Source organism: Elephantulus edwardii, unplaced genomic scaffold (genome assembly GCF_000299155.1).
Source record: "Elephantulus edwardii isolate Elephantulus edwardi_28Jun2011 unplaced genomic scaffold, EleEdw1.0 scaffold00032, whole genome shotgun sequence".
Lineage (NCBI taxonomy): Eukaryota > Metazoa > Chordata > Mammalia > Macroscelidea > Macroscelididae > Elephantulus > Elephantulus edwardii.
In genome coordinates this window covers 2,869,945-2,884,096 of record NW_006399782.1, presented here as the reverse complement: position 1 = coordinate 2,884,096, position 14,152 = coordinate 2,869,945, and the positions used below count along the sequence as shown (strand labels likewise).

At 43.3% G+C, this 14,152-nt stretch overlaps 1 pseudogene; it reads left to right on the top strand.

Annotated features, from left to right (window-relative positions):
* The first annotated feature begins 13,329 nt into the window (after positions 1 to 13,329).
* LOC102862912 overlaps positions 13,330 to 14,152 on the top strand; it is a 4,151-nt pseudogene continuing 3,328 nt past the window's right edge.

The following is a 14,152-nucleotide window of genomic DNA, read 5'->3' as shown; positions in this document are numbered from 1 at the left end:
AAAAAAAAAAAAAAAAAGATTCTTCCCCAGACCAGAGCCAATGCCCTGATATGGACTTCTAGCCTCCAGAACTGTGAGAAAATAAATGTCTGTTCTTTAAAAGTGCCCCCTTGTGGTAATTCCTCTATAGCAGTGCTGGGCTTAACTAAGACACCCACGCAACTAGAAGAGATTGAAGAAATGCATGAGTAGATCAAATATTTGCATTCATTGTACTTGCCAGTACAAAGTAAATGATTAATGGAATAACTGTAAAGAAAGGTTTGTTCCATCTGGTGAGGGGAGAGAATTGTAAATGGAGATATGAATTGTGGCATAAAAGTCTGCTCCTCAAACATCACAGACGTCACTCCTGGAGGTCAGAGTGAATGTTATCACTGAGTCCCAAACTTGTTATTTTTAAACAATTTTAATTTCATCTTTTTATGAGCTAATATTCCAATTACACAAAACTCCCCATTTTAACTTTTCATTTTAAAGCATGCAATCTGGTAGTTTCTAGTGTATTCACAATGTTGCACAACATCGCCACCACTAATTCTGGGACATTTCGTCACATCACACAAAAAAACCCTTTACCCATTAAGCAGTCTCCTTCCCATTTCCTCTTCCCCCATCCGTGGGAAGCACTAATCTTTCTGTCCCTGCAGATTTGCCCCTTCTGATCAGTAGAATCATCTGTAGCTTTAAAAAAAATTCTTTTGGCCTTTTGTGACTGGTTTATTTTAGTTACTTTCAAGGTTCATTTATACGGTACACTTTGAACTCAACTCAACTCATAGCCTTCAAGTTGGAATCAACTCTGAGCTGACACTCCACTGAATTTCCAAGGCTGTGCATTACATGGAAGGAGATTGTCCATCTTTCTCCTGAGAAGATGCTGGTGCATTCAAACTGCCAGAGCTGCTTGGCCTTTGAGTTAGCAGCACAACTAACTGTAGACTCTGACCTCAGACCTCCCTGTCGTACCCCATATCAGTACTTTGTTCCTTTAAAAAAATGGTATTCATTCAATCATTCAAGCACATTTTGTTTTACTTTATTGCTTTTTAAATAATGAATAATATTCCATTTTATGTGGGCTTATTATGTTCACATAGATGGGGAAATTATTAAAATGGTCAATGGTTTCATCTTACTTGGATCCACAAACAATATCCATGGTACCAACTGTTAACATGTCAAAAGACCCACCACATTGAGAATGTCTGCTGTCAAGGACTTCTCCAAAGTTTCAAGGAGAAATGATGGCAGTTTAGAGACTAAAGTGCCTTTAATCCAAACCATAGTGTTTTCAATTACTTACTGTGTTATCTGAAAGCTGAACAATGAATGAATAAGGATAATAGAAGAATTGATGCCTTTGAGTCATGGTGTTGAAGAAGAGTACTGAATATCCCATGAGCTATGAAAAGAACAAATAAATATGTTTTGGAGAAAGCACAAACAAGAGTGCTCCTTAGAGGCAAAGATAGTGAAACTTTGTCTCACATACTTTGGACATGTTGTTGCTGTGATGCTGAACACTGTGACACTGATGTGTCAAATGAGAGAATGGTTACCCATGGTAGACAGTGTTTGGTTGAGTTCCCTGATTAAAACAAGCTTGGAAGCAGGAGTGGCATCCACTTCCAAAATAGCTTGCCTCTGGAAACCCTATGAACTTGGAGAAACAATGAAAGTTATAGAGGTGTTCAGGTCTTTCGTTCATAGGGTCACTGAGTCATCTATGACTCGACAGCACATAACAACAACTTGGCAAGGTTAGTAGTCAGCAAAAGAGAGGAATACCCTTAATGAAATGCATTGACATCGTCACTGAAGGATGAGCACAAGTGTATCAGAGATGATGAAGATGGCACAGGACAAGGCAGGATGCAGATCTGCTTCATGGATGATATCCTTGATGTCATCCCACAACTCATCTGGTCTTTGATGATTGGTACTCAATGCTTGAAATCTAAGATGATTTGAAATTCATGTGAAATAGATTCAAGATCATATTTTAGTTCTCGTGAACTTGTTTTCATTTTTTTTAACCTCAATTTGAACTTGCACATGAGTAATTGATGGTCTGTTCCACAGTCAGCACCTGGCCTGCTTTTGACCACTGATACGGAATTTCTCCAATGATACCTTCCACAGACATAGTCAGTTTGATTCCTATGCAGTCCTTCTGGTGAAGTACATGTGTAAAGTCCCTGTTTGCATTTTTTTAAAAAGGAATTTGGCAATGAATTTGATCATTCTATATTTGGTTCCATTTCTGTCACCAGGTCCATACCCTTCCTTCTTCTTTGTTTCCACTTTTGCATGCCAGTCACCAGTTATCATTAACACACCTTGATTGCATGTGGCCAATTTTGGACTGCAAAACTTGGTAAAAATCTTCAATTTCCTCCTCTTTGGCTTTAGCTGTTGGTGGATATATTTGACCATATATTGATTGTATTAAGAGATCTTCCTTTTATGCATATGCATGCTATTCTATGATTCACAACATTGCACTTCAGGATAGAACTTGAAATTGCCTTCTCTTTTTTTTTAACTATTAACTCAACAAAGCAAGATACTATAATGAAATGTGCAGAGAGCTTGGAATATCACAAGGGCCGGACTCACTCAGCGTTTCTTAAGCTGAAGGAGTTGAAAAACAAATTGAAGCCATGAGTGGCAATACTTAAAGATAGTTTGGGTAGAATGTTGAATGATCCAGAAAGTATCAAAAGAAGATGGAAGGAGTACACAATCACTGTATCAGAAGAAATTGGCCGACACAGAGGAATTTCATGAAATAACATATGAGCAAGAACCTATGGTGACGAAGGAGGAAGCTGAAGTTTCTATGAAGGAATTGGCAAAAAACAAGGCTCCAGGAGTTGACAGCATACCAATTGCTTTATTTCAACAAACAGACTCTGCCCTAGATGTGCTCACTAAGTTGTGTCAGGAAATCTGGAGGACAGCCTGCTGGCCAACTGACTGGAAGAGATCAATGTTTCTTCCCATTCCAAAGAAAGGTGACCCAACAGAGTGTGGAAATTATCAAATAATATCATTGCTATCACATGCAATCAAGATTCTGCTGAAAATTATCCAAAAACATTTGGAACAATATGTCAACAGAGAACTGCCAGATGTGCAGGCTGGATTTAGAAGAGGTCGTGGTACTAGGGATATTATAGCTAATGTTAGATGGATCTTGGCAGAAAGCAGAGAATACCAGAAGAACGTCTATCTGTGCTTCATTGACTATGCAAAGGCTTTTGACTGTGTGGATCACAACAAGCTATGACAGACTCTGAGAAGAATGGGAATCCCAGAACATTTGATCGTGCTAATGCGAAACCTATACTTGGACCAAGAGGCAGTCTTCAGAACAGAGCAGGGAGACGCTGGATGGTTCAAAATCAAGAAAGGGGTCAGTCAGGGATGTATTTTGTCTCCACACCTTTTCAATCTGTTCGCAGAACAGATCATCCGAGACGCTGGGCTGTACGAGGAGGAATGTGGCATCAGGATTGGTGGAAGAATTGTCAACAACCTGCGTTATGCAGATGACACAACCCTGCTCTCTGAAACTGAGGAGGACCTGAAGCGCTTCCTGCAGAAGGTCAAGGACTGCAGTCTTCAATATGGATTGAAACTCAATATCAAGAAAACAAAGATTCTCACCACTGGGCCAATTGGCAGCATCAGTATGGATGGTGAAGAGATTGAGATAGTTAACAGTTTTAGTTTATTTGGCTCCACAGTCAACACTCTCAGTAACAGCAGCCAGGAAATCAGGAGACGAATTGCATTGGGAAAGTCAGCTGTGAGGGACCTCTCAAGAGTACTGAAGAGCAACGACATCAGGCTGGAAACTAAGGTACGCCTGATCCAGGCTATAGTCTTTGCAATTACATGCTATGCATCGGAGAGTTGGACAGTGAATAGGGATGATAGAAAGATAATTGATGCTTTTGAGTTGTGGTGCTGGAGAAGAGTGTTGCATATACCATGGACTGCTAGGAGAACAAACAGGTTTGTCCTGGAGAGGGTGAAGCCAGAATGTTCCCTGGAGTCAAGGATTCTGAAACTTTGTCTGACATACTTTTGGCATGTTGCAAGGAGGGACTGGTCCTTGGAGAGGGACATCACGTCTGGGAGAGTGGAGGGACGGCATAGGAGAGGAAGACCCTCGATGAGATGGATTGATTCTGTGAGTGGAGTGGTGGGAATGAATGTATTTGAGACAGCGAGGTTGGCACAGGATAGAATGGCGTTTAGGACTCTTGTACGTAGAGTCACTATGAGTTACAAAGGACTCAATGGCACATAACAATAACAACAACATAAACACAACACCATCCTTCCTCTGTTTTTCGTTCCTGGCACAGTATACCGTGTGATTGATTGAAAGTGGACAAAGATAGTCCATCTCCTCTTACATTCATCCTAGAATGTTGATGGTCATGCATTCCATTTTATTTTTCACAACTTCCGGTTTTCCAATATTCATACTTTGTACATTCCATGTTTCAACTCTTAAAGGATAGCTTTAGCTGTTTCTCCTTATTTTGGTTGACTTTCAATTTGGGCTCTACTGCCAATACTACAACTATCCATGTTCCTCTATTGTTCATAGGGGTTTTTAGAGGCCTGCTATTTAAGAAGTGAATGGCCAATCCTGCTTCCTAGGCTGTCTTAATCTGGAAACTCTATGTAAGCCTGTCCTCCAGGGGTGACCCCCCCTGGCATTTGACCCACCAATGTCATAGCTTTCACAGCACCCACAATTTACCACAGTACAACAAACTGACAGACAAGTGTTGTGCTAATTAGAACAATGAAAAACAAGAATTCAGATACACAAGCTATAAAGTAATTGCCAATAATCACATCATTCTCCCAATACAAACAAAAAAATTGACAGATAAATAAGAATGCAAATACCCAAGCTATAAAGTAATTAGTGAGGGACATCATGCTTGGAATGGTTGAGAGGAAGACCCTTAACCAGTTGGACTGACACAGTGACTGCTGCAATGGGTCTGAGGGTCAGAGATACAGGACAGAATAGAGTTCTGATCTGTTGTTCATAAGATCATTATAAGTCATACTCTACTTGATCTTCTAACAATAACTACAATATGCAAACCATTCCCACTATACAACAACGGATAGATAGACGACTTATCTCTAACAGAAAACCACAGCAAAGATAATCAGACATACAAACATTATGGCAAATGACAGCCTTCTCTGGCCATAGCTGAGACCCTTGATGGCGAATCATCTTTCTATTTCCCAAGCTGATCATGTCTCTATTCTGCGTAAGCCCTCCAATGCCTGTGCACTGCATCAGAAAAAAGTTCATATTTTTTACCATGATTTTTAAATCCCTCCAGGACATTTTCCTTACTTGGCTTCATTTTGTATTCCATCCATCTTAGGCCACTGACCGACCAACCGCTGACCCAACTCATTCACTACACTCACCAGTGGCCACTTTCTCTCTAAAGTCGTTCTTGATCTCCTTCCCAACCTCTAAGCTGGAGTAGAGCCACACATGCTGCCCACAGCAGCTCACACACTTTACCACTTGTATTTACCTTTTTCTCAAAGGGCCTCTTGGCTGACCCCCTTCTCATTATTCAAGTCTCCACTCAAATGTGACAACATTATCTCTACAGAGAGCTGAAAGTGAGAAAGACTTGAAGTTCTTGCTGCAGAAGATCAAAGAATAGAGCCTTTAATATAAATTTTATCTCAACATCAAGAAAACAAATATTCTCACCACTGGACAAGTAGGTGACATTATGATAAATTGAGAAAAGATTGAAACTGTCAACAATCTCATCTTATTTGGAGCAACACTCTTGGTACCAGGAGATCAGGAAATAAGTGTATGGGGAAAGTCTGTAGTCAGGGACCTCTCCAAATTAATAATGAGAAATAACATTGATTCCCAGGGCCTTATTTTTTTTCCCCAGTGCCTTCAGTGCATTACAACAGTTGAGCTGTTGAGTATTTCAATTCACAATGAGCTTATTGGACAGAGTAGAAACTTCCCACAGAATTTCCAAGATGTTTAGGGAAGTAGAGAGTCACGCATCATCTATAGAAAAGCTGGTGCATTTGAACCTCTTAGTTAACCTTTTCGTTAACCTAACCTTTTAATTAACTATTGAGTGCTTTAATCACTATGATACCAAGGCTCCACAAAACTGATGAAAAATAACAAGGCCACAAATCTAGAGATGCTCTTCGGAAGTGTAAGATTCTATGTTCCAGTGAAGCATGTCTATGTTATATATAGGTCCTCCTCCTTAGAGAATTCACCCCTTGGTCTATGACAGGTCTATACTTTCTTTACTGTTTCCCTGTCCTTCTCCTCCCAATTGTGGGCTTTCCCCAACATCCACTTCTGAGTTCTCACCTTCAGGATGTAATGCATTCCCTTATTTGTATCTGGATTATTCTATATAGGCAATTCACAGCTCCCTACATCTGACCTGCAACACAGGAGGCTCTATCTGTACTTGGCTATGTCCTTAGAACTTTGTGAGGAGTCTTTGGAAATTCTGTAATCACTGCAAAGTCACCATGTCTTAACTCCAGCATCTCTATGAATTTATACACCGTGGGGTCATTGCAAAGGAAGAGACACATCCACATATATTGACCTATGTGGTACAGTAAGTTGATTATTCAAAACGGCTTTCCTAGCCATTGACTTTGACTGACAGTCACCACATGGCTGGGTGAAATGGTGTTAATGAGGTGAATAAGGTGAATAGCACCTTTTGGGTGGGAATGGGCAAGGAAGGTGTGCAGTCCATTAATGTGGGGATTCGTCACTCTTGCTGTGCCAACACAGCTTAAATCGAGCAGGTTTGGAGGCAGAAAATAGGAATCTATTTTGGCCTAGTGGTAAGAAGCTGCGCTGCAATCCTTAAGGCACAGCGTTTGAATCTACCAGCTGCTCCGTGGGAGAAGGATGGACAATCTCCTCCCATTCTATTAACTGCTTCTGAAAACCCACTGGAGGGTCAGCTATGGGTTGGGTCCTGACTCGATGGTACACAACACACATTTCTTCTAGAGAGAAAGAAGAAATGGAAAGTTCCTGCAAGTGTCCATTTGGGCCACATTTTCCTGCACAAATCAGACCAGAACCTAGACGAAAACCAGGGCATCAACAATGACGATCCAGAGAACCAACACGAGACAGTGTTGAACAGGGACTGTTACCCCACAGAGCCAAAGCTGGGGGACCTTTGCCCTAGCCTGCTGGAAGGCTGGCAGCAGGGTTGGCACAGAAAAAGCGCTTTGTCATACTGACCCTAAAGTTAAGAAGCTGAAGGTCAACAGGCTGGCAAACACATCTAAGAAACTGTCCTGACTGAAGCATTGTGTCCAGTTTCCTACCTGGATTACAGCCTGTTTTCTCTAATAAGCCCAAGATCCTGAGTATGGTTCTGTACATTCTTTGTGGCTATTTCAATGGACCAGTAGGAGAGCAGCTAGAGCCCTGGAGAAGACAGTTGGTATTAGAATTGGTAGAGGAAAGTGCAGGGAGCATAAGGACATGTCTGGCCTCGCAGGAACTAGGTTCATGCTGTGTATATGGGGAGCTCTTGTGGCCTCGTGGTAAAAAGTTGCACTGTCATCTCAAAAGCATGTGTTTCAAATGCACCATCTGCTCCATGGAATAAGGATGAGCAATCTCCTTCCGTGCGATTAACTCCCTCTGAAAACCCACCGGAGGGTCAGCACTGGGTCGGCTCTGACTTGATGGTGCCCGACAACACCAGCGTATTGTGGACAGGGACTTGCGGAGGTCGGGTAAGGCCATGCTCATGCTGGCTGCACCACTCTTTTCACAATCTGTAACAATGTTCAGAAACCTATATGCAGGAAAAGGCAAGGTGTGGAAGACTGTGCAAGGCAGCGCTGTCCAGAAGAAATATAATGAAAACTACCCAAGTTATTTACATTTTCTAACAGCCGCATTAAAAAGAATTTATTATAATCCACAGAGGCAAATTCCTTTGCATAGTCTATAAAGCACCTTTGCATAGTCAGTAAAGCACAAATAATTTTTACTAAAAAATTTTTTTAAAAAGTAAAATCTCATTTCTTCATCTTTGTCCTTAGTAGTTGGTGTATAATTCAAATAAAAGTCATGTTAACTGTTTAAAAAAAAAGTAAAATTTTCTAAATTTTTTACTAAATATATTGAAAAGAGATTAATGATAATAGCATATTTTACTTCATATAATATATAAAAAAATAGTGTCATTTCAACATACAATCAATGTGAAAATTACTGAGATAATATTACTTCCTCCCCCCCATACTAAGTATTTTAAACACAGGATGTATTTGACAGCACACATCTCAGTTTTATCTAGTCAGATCTCAAGTGCTCGATAGTTGTGCGTGGCTAAAAAAAAAAGTAATATTAAAACTCATTGTTCTTAAGTCAATCCAGAGTATAGCTGTTCTGTGGAGATTTTGTTCTTGGCTATAATCTTTACGAACATTTTCTTTTGCTTTTGTGAAACCTATACTTGGACCAGGAAGCAGTTATCAGAACAAGGAAACACTATATGGTTCAAAATCAGGAAGGCTGTACACCAGGGATGTGTCCTATCTCGATACCTTTTCAATCTCTATGCAGAACAGATCATCCACAAGATTGGGTTGTATGAGGAGGAATGTGGCATCAAGATTGGAGGAAGACTGATCAACATCCTGAATTATGCAGATGACAAAACCCTGCTTGCTGAAACTGAGGTGGACCTGGAGCATTTGCTGCAGAAGGTCAAGGACTGCAGCCTTCACTATGGAATGAAGCTCAACATTAAGAAAAAAATTCTCACCACTGGGCCTGGGGAAAACTGTTGGTCTTAGAATTTATAGAGGAATGTGTAGGGAACATAAGGACACATCTGACTTCAACTGGCAACATTATGATAGATGTTGAAGAGACTGAGATTGTTTAACAGCTTTAGTTTACTTGGCTCCACAATCAACAATCTTGGTACCAGCAGCCAGAAAATCAAAAGATTAATTGCATTGGGAAAGTCTGCTGTCAGGGACATCTCCAGTGTACTGGGGAGCAGTGATGACAGTCTGGAGACTAAGGTGTACCTGATCCAGACCATAGTCTTCACAATTCCTTGCTATGCATCAGAGAGCTGGACAGTGACTAGGGATGATAGAGAATTGATGCCTTTGAACAGTGGTGCTGGAGAAGAGTGTTGAATAGACTGAGGAGAAGAAACATGTTCATCCTAGAGAGGGTGAAATCAGGCTGCTCCTTGGAAGCAAGGATTCTGAGGCTTCATATGACTTAACTTTAGGCATGTTGCAAGGAGGGACCAGTCCTTGAAGAGGAACATCATGCTTGGAAGGGTTGGAGGGACAGAGAAAGAGAGGAAGACCATTGATGAGATGGATCGATTCAGTGACTGGGGTAATGAGGGTAAATGTGTCAGAGACAGTTAAGTTGGCACAGGATACAGCAGGTTTCAGAGTTGTTGTACATGTTATTGTTGTCGTTGTTGTTGTTAAGTGCCATTGAGTCATAGACAACTCATAGCGACCCTATGAATGAAAGACCTGGACACTTATATAACTTTCATCCTTTCTTTTATAGCTTTCATAGGGTTTCCCGAGGCAAGCTATTTGGGAAGTAGGTGCCACTCTTGCTTCCAAGCTTGTTTTAATCGGGGAGCTCCACCAAACACTGTCCGCCATGAGTAACCATTCTTGCATTTGACACATCAGTGTCACAGTGTTCAGCTTCACAGCCACCACGAGTTACCTCTGTACAGCAAGTGGACACACCAGGGTTACATGACCTAGGAGAATGTTTAACCAACCCAGCCCACAAGCCCACCACCTCATCAAAGAGATTTTTGTCAAGCAGGCCCGGGCCTCTGCCCCCAGTCAGAACAGTAACACACAACAGAAACTTCCCTTGCCTGACTGCCACCAAGGTGAGACCACCACTGCGACGTCAGCCAGCCAGCCAAACTTCCAGAGTGGAGGGAGACTCCAAAGGTCCCAGGCCTCAGCCCATCCCAGCCCACAAGCTCATCGACTCATCAAGGAGATTTTAAAGTCACACCCTCAAGCAGGCCTCAGCCTCTGCTCCCAGTCAGAACAATAACACAATATTGTATGTAGGGTCCAAAGGGACTCGAAGGCACATAAAAACAATAATCTTTATGAAAACAGATCCCCAGGCTTTGCTTTTGTAGAACCAATGAGTGGGTTCAAACTGCCGATCATTAGATAAATAGCCAATCGCAAATCCTTTGTGCCACCCAGGACTAACGACTATAATATTGGACCTGACAAGTACCAACCTGAGCACAAGTACCGCACTTGAGCAGTAACACAATGCTGCCGAGCACCCTCTGCCTGCTCGGTCGCCTTTGTCCCTTGAACGCTCTGTGGCACTTTGGTGACTGACCTCTGCCTGACCTAAACATTCTGGACCCCTTTCACGATGCTGCTTGGACTTCTGAAAAGGGCCATTATTCTAGGCTTTAAATCCTGTGTCCTTGTTGCCCAGAGACACAGCCTCTTTTAGGAAGTATCCCACTTCTACCATCATTTGAACAGCCTTCTGGATTAATTTCTTCTAAGTCAATCAGAAAATATTAGATGTTGATTGCACATGAGTTACTTGCACAGCCTGAGGACGTGAGAAAAGCCTGGTTCCTACCCTCATAAAGATCCCAGTCTGTGGAGAAGTCTCTCCCCACACACCTGCCAGTTCTCACTGCCTGCCCCTCTTCTTCCTTGTGGAACCATTCTTTCCTCAGACCTCTGTCCTGGCACCCATGGGCAATGACGACTGTCCACCTATGATGCCAACCACACCCCTTTGGGTTTGGTTTCCATCTCAGAATGTAGTCTGATCTCTGCTCTTGCTGGAAACTATTTCAGTGCATTAGTCACTTGGCATGAGGTGCATGGGGTGACGGAGATGCAGGAGTCACCAAGAACATAGACGGAAGCTCGGCTGCAGAGTAAAGACTCAGCCCAGGATCTCACAGTATCGCGGCCATTCTAGAACGACAAGACCTAAGCCTGCTCCTCCTCTCCTCTCCTCTCCTGTGCCATTCTCATCACCTCTGACACACATGAGCCCATTGCTGCAGTCAATGTATCTATCCATCTCATTGAGGATCTTTCTCTCTCTCACTGACCTTTCCAAGCATGATGCCCCCTTCTAAGGAATAGCTTCTCCTACCAACCTGCCCAAAGTATGAGATACAGAGCTTTTCTGTCTTTGTCTCCAAAGAGCTGGAGTCAAACTCTGTCTCCACCTTCTTCAAAACTTATCTGTTTGTTCTTTTGACAGTCGATGGGATAAACCACATTCTTCTCCAAATCACAACTCAGTAGGGTCAAATCTCCTTCTAGCATCTGTATTCATTGTCCAGCTCTTAAATGTGAAAGAAACAGTGGAAAAGACTATGGCCTGAATAAGGCACACCTTAAGTCTTCAGACTGACATCATTGTTCTTCAGTGTTTTAACAATATCCTTGACAACAGACTTGCCCAGTGCAATACATCTCCTTATCTCCTGACTGGTGTTACCAAGGGCGTAGATTATGGATCCAAGCAAGATGAACTCACTGATAACTTAAATCCTTTCTCCATTTATCATGAAGTTGCCTATTGGTCCAGTGGTGAAGATTTTTGTCTTCTTGATGTTGAAATGTAATCCATATTGAAGGCTGTACTACATAGAATAACTCTCTCTGGATGATCAACTGGAACACCTTTGCAGGTTGTTCTCTTTCAACTCAATTATGTAACAACATGACATATCACTGTGTTCCCCTTCCCAGAAACGAATACTTTAGGGGGAAAAAAATTCTTCTTTTTTTTTTGTTGTTGTGAAAAACATGTATGGGGGATATAAGAGGGCGAGGGTTGGGAGCAGAAGAGTGAGGTTGGGCAGGGATGAAATAACAGGGCTGCACAATTTGGGGGTTGAGGGGAGGAGGCAAAGGAAATGAGAAAGCAGAGACCAGCAGAGATAGGGTAATGGTGAGCATAGTCCAATGGTGGTTATTTTTTTTTTTTACAAAGAAATTGTCTTATTCATTTGTGGGTTTCTCATTTGGGAATAGGGCACAGACTCTCTGGCTTCTTCATGCTGAACAGAGGCACTGAAGTGAAGGTGGAAGAGGAGCACGCTTTAACACCTTACTGGTGGTCCTGGGTTGAAGCTGCATGCCTTCTTGTTCTGTTGGAAGATATTTTTCTGACATTTACTGCCCTCTAGACTGCAAAGTGTTTGCCAAGGTGGGTCCAGTGGGGATGGCAGGCTGAACCCTGAGGCTCCATCCTCCTTCACTTCCTTAGCTGGAAGTCGTATTTCCCTTCTGTCTCTGGAACTGGGTTCAGGTGTGGAGCAAAAGTCAGTGTTACGGTTACCTATAGGAAAGGGAGCAAACCTAGAGAGAGTAAACTTGTGAGTTACAAATAGAAGGGCTTTGGAGGTATTACTTACAGGTGTACTGGGGAAGAAGGTGGAAAAAATTGGCTTAGATAAAATTGGGGCAGTTTTCCCCAAAGACCTAAGGTCCCTGTTCCAGGGACCAGATGGAACACCCCGAGGGCTGAATGGCACATCCTAATGGTCTCACCCTGAGGGCTGGATGGCTCTCCCCACGGGTTGGGTGACACACTCTGTGGGCTGGGTGGCACACTCCCCTACTGAAACCCCCCCAGGTCTGGACCCTGTGCCCCACTGAAGACCATGGCCGGGGACAGCACCCCAAGTTCCAGCACTGCCACCATTGCCCCACACACACACACCAAGTTGTCAAACTGCAATTCGAAGTAGGCATCACTACCATCCCCCTTCACAAATGGAGAAAGGGCTCTGAGAGTGGTGAACAGACCCTCCCTAGGTCTAAACAGTTCTTGGCAGCAGTAGTTAAGAAATCAAAATATGTGATGTATTGAGGATATCTACAGTCTCGGATATGTTGTTGTTGTTAAGTGTTGTCAGGTTGTAGACAACTCAAAGTGACTCTTATCAATCCATTGCGCTGATGATCTTCTCTGGCCTGTTCTAGGAAATTTTCTTCACTGACAGCGAGATGCTTTCCTGTATCAAGTCCTTCACCTCCCACAGCTCCATAGCATTGCTGCTGCTGCCACCCCCCCCACCCCCCAATCCTGCACTGGGGGCCCATGGCTCCTGGCATCCACAGTCGCCATGGGGCCCAGAGCTCGCCACTTGGTTCAGACCAGGGGACCCATGGGCCCAGGCCACAGCGGCCCCATAGGGTTGTGGCAGCATGGGCTCAGTGGCAGGTAGTGGGAGAAAGTGGGACTCACCCATGTTCCTTCAAGAATCCCCATCTTCTTGATGTTGAACTTCAGTCCACACTGATGCCCAGCAGTCAACTGCCTGGCTGTTTGGGTATATATAAGTTGCATGGCCTGCTTCCATGTGGCTTGCCAAGCCTCTTGCTCCTCACGTCGCATCTCTTGCCACTGCCATCTTGATTCCAAGAATTTACTTTAGAATAAGTTCATTCTGTGGCAGTGTGGATGCTCCTTCATAACAGCTTTGGAGCCTGGCATCCGCCATCCATCCCAGGTGAGGGGACCCTTGGGGTCCGGCCATGGAGGCCCCATGGAGCTGCTGCAGCAGCATGGGCTTGCCAGTGGGATACTGAGAGCTGTGGGGCAGCTTGCTGCTCCTGCAGCTCCTTACATTGTTTTGTCCACCACTGCCATCTTGGTTCTCCAAAAGAGAGGTTCTTTTGGAACAATAATGCACTAATGTGTGAGGTTCTCATCATTTGAAAGAGAATAGATGAGGTGATGCATGGCAGACCTCTGGCTAACCAAAACCAGCCCGCGGCCATCCCATCGATACCACTCAAAGGTGACATTCTGTTGGCTTCCCCATCTTTCTCCCTCAGAGCACCTGGTTGACAAGATCCCCAACATGTTGAGTATCTTCGAGTTGGAATCAACTCATAGCTGAGTGAGTCTCACAGCTGACTCCACAGCGAGTTCTCAGAGGCAAATTGAAAGGGAGGAGATTTCCCATCTTCTCTCGTGGAGCAGCTGGTGGATTCTTCGGGTTGACAGCCCAACTCCTTGACACTA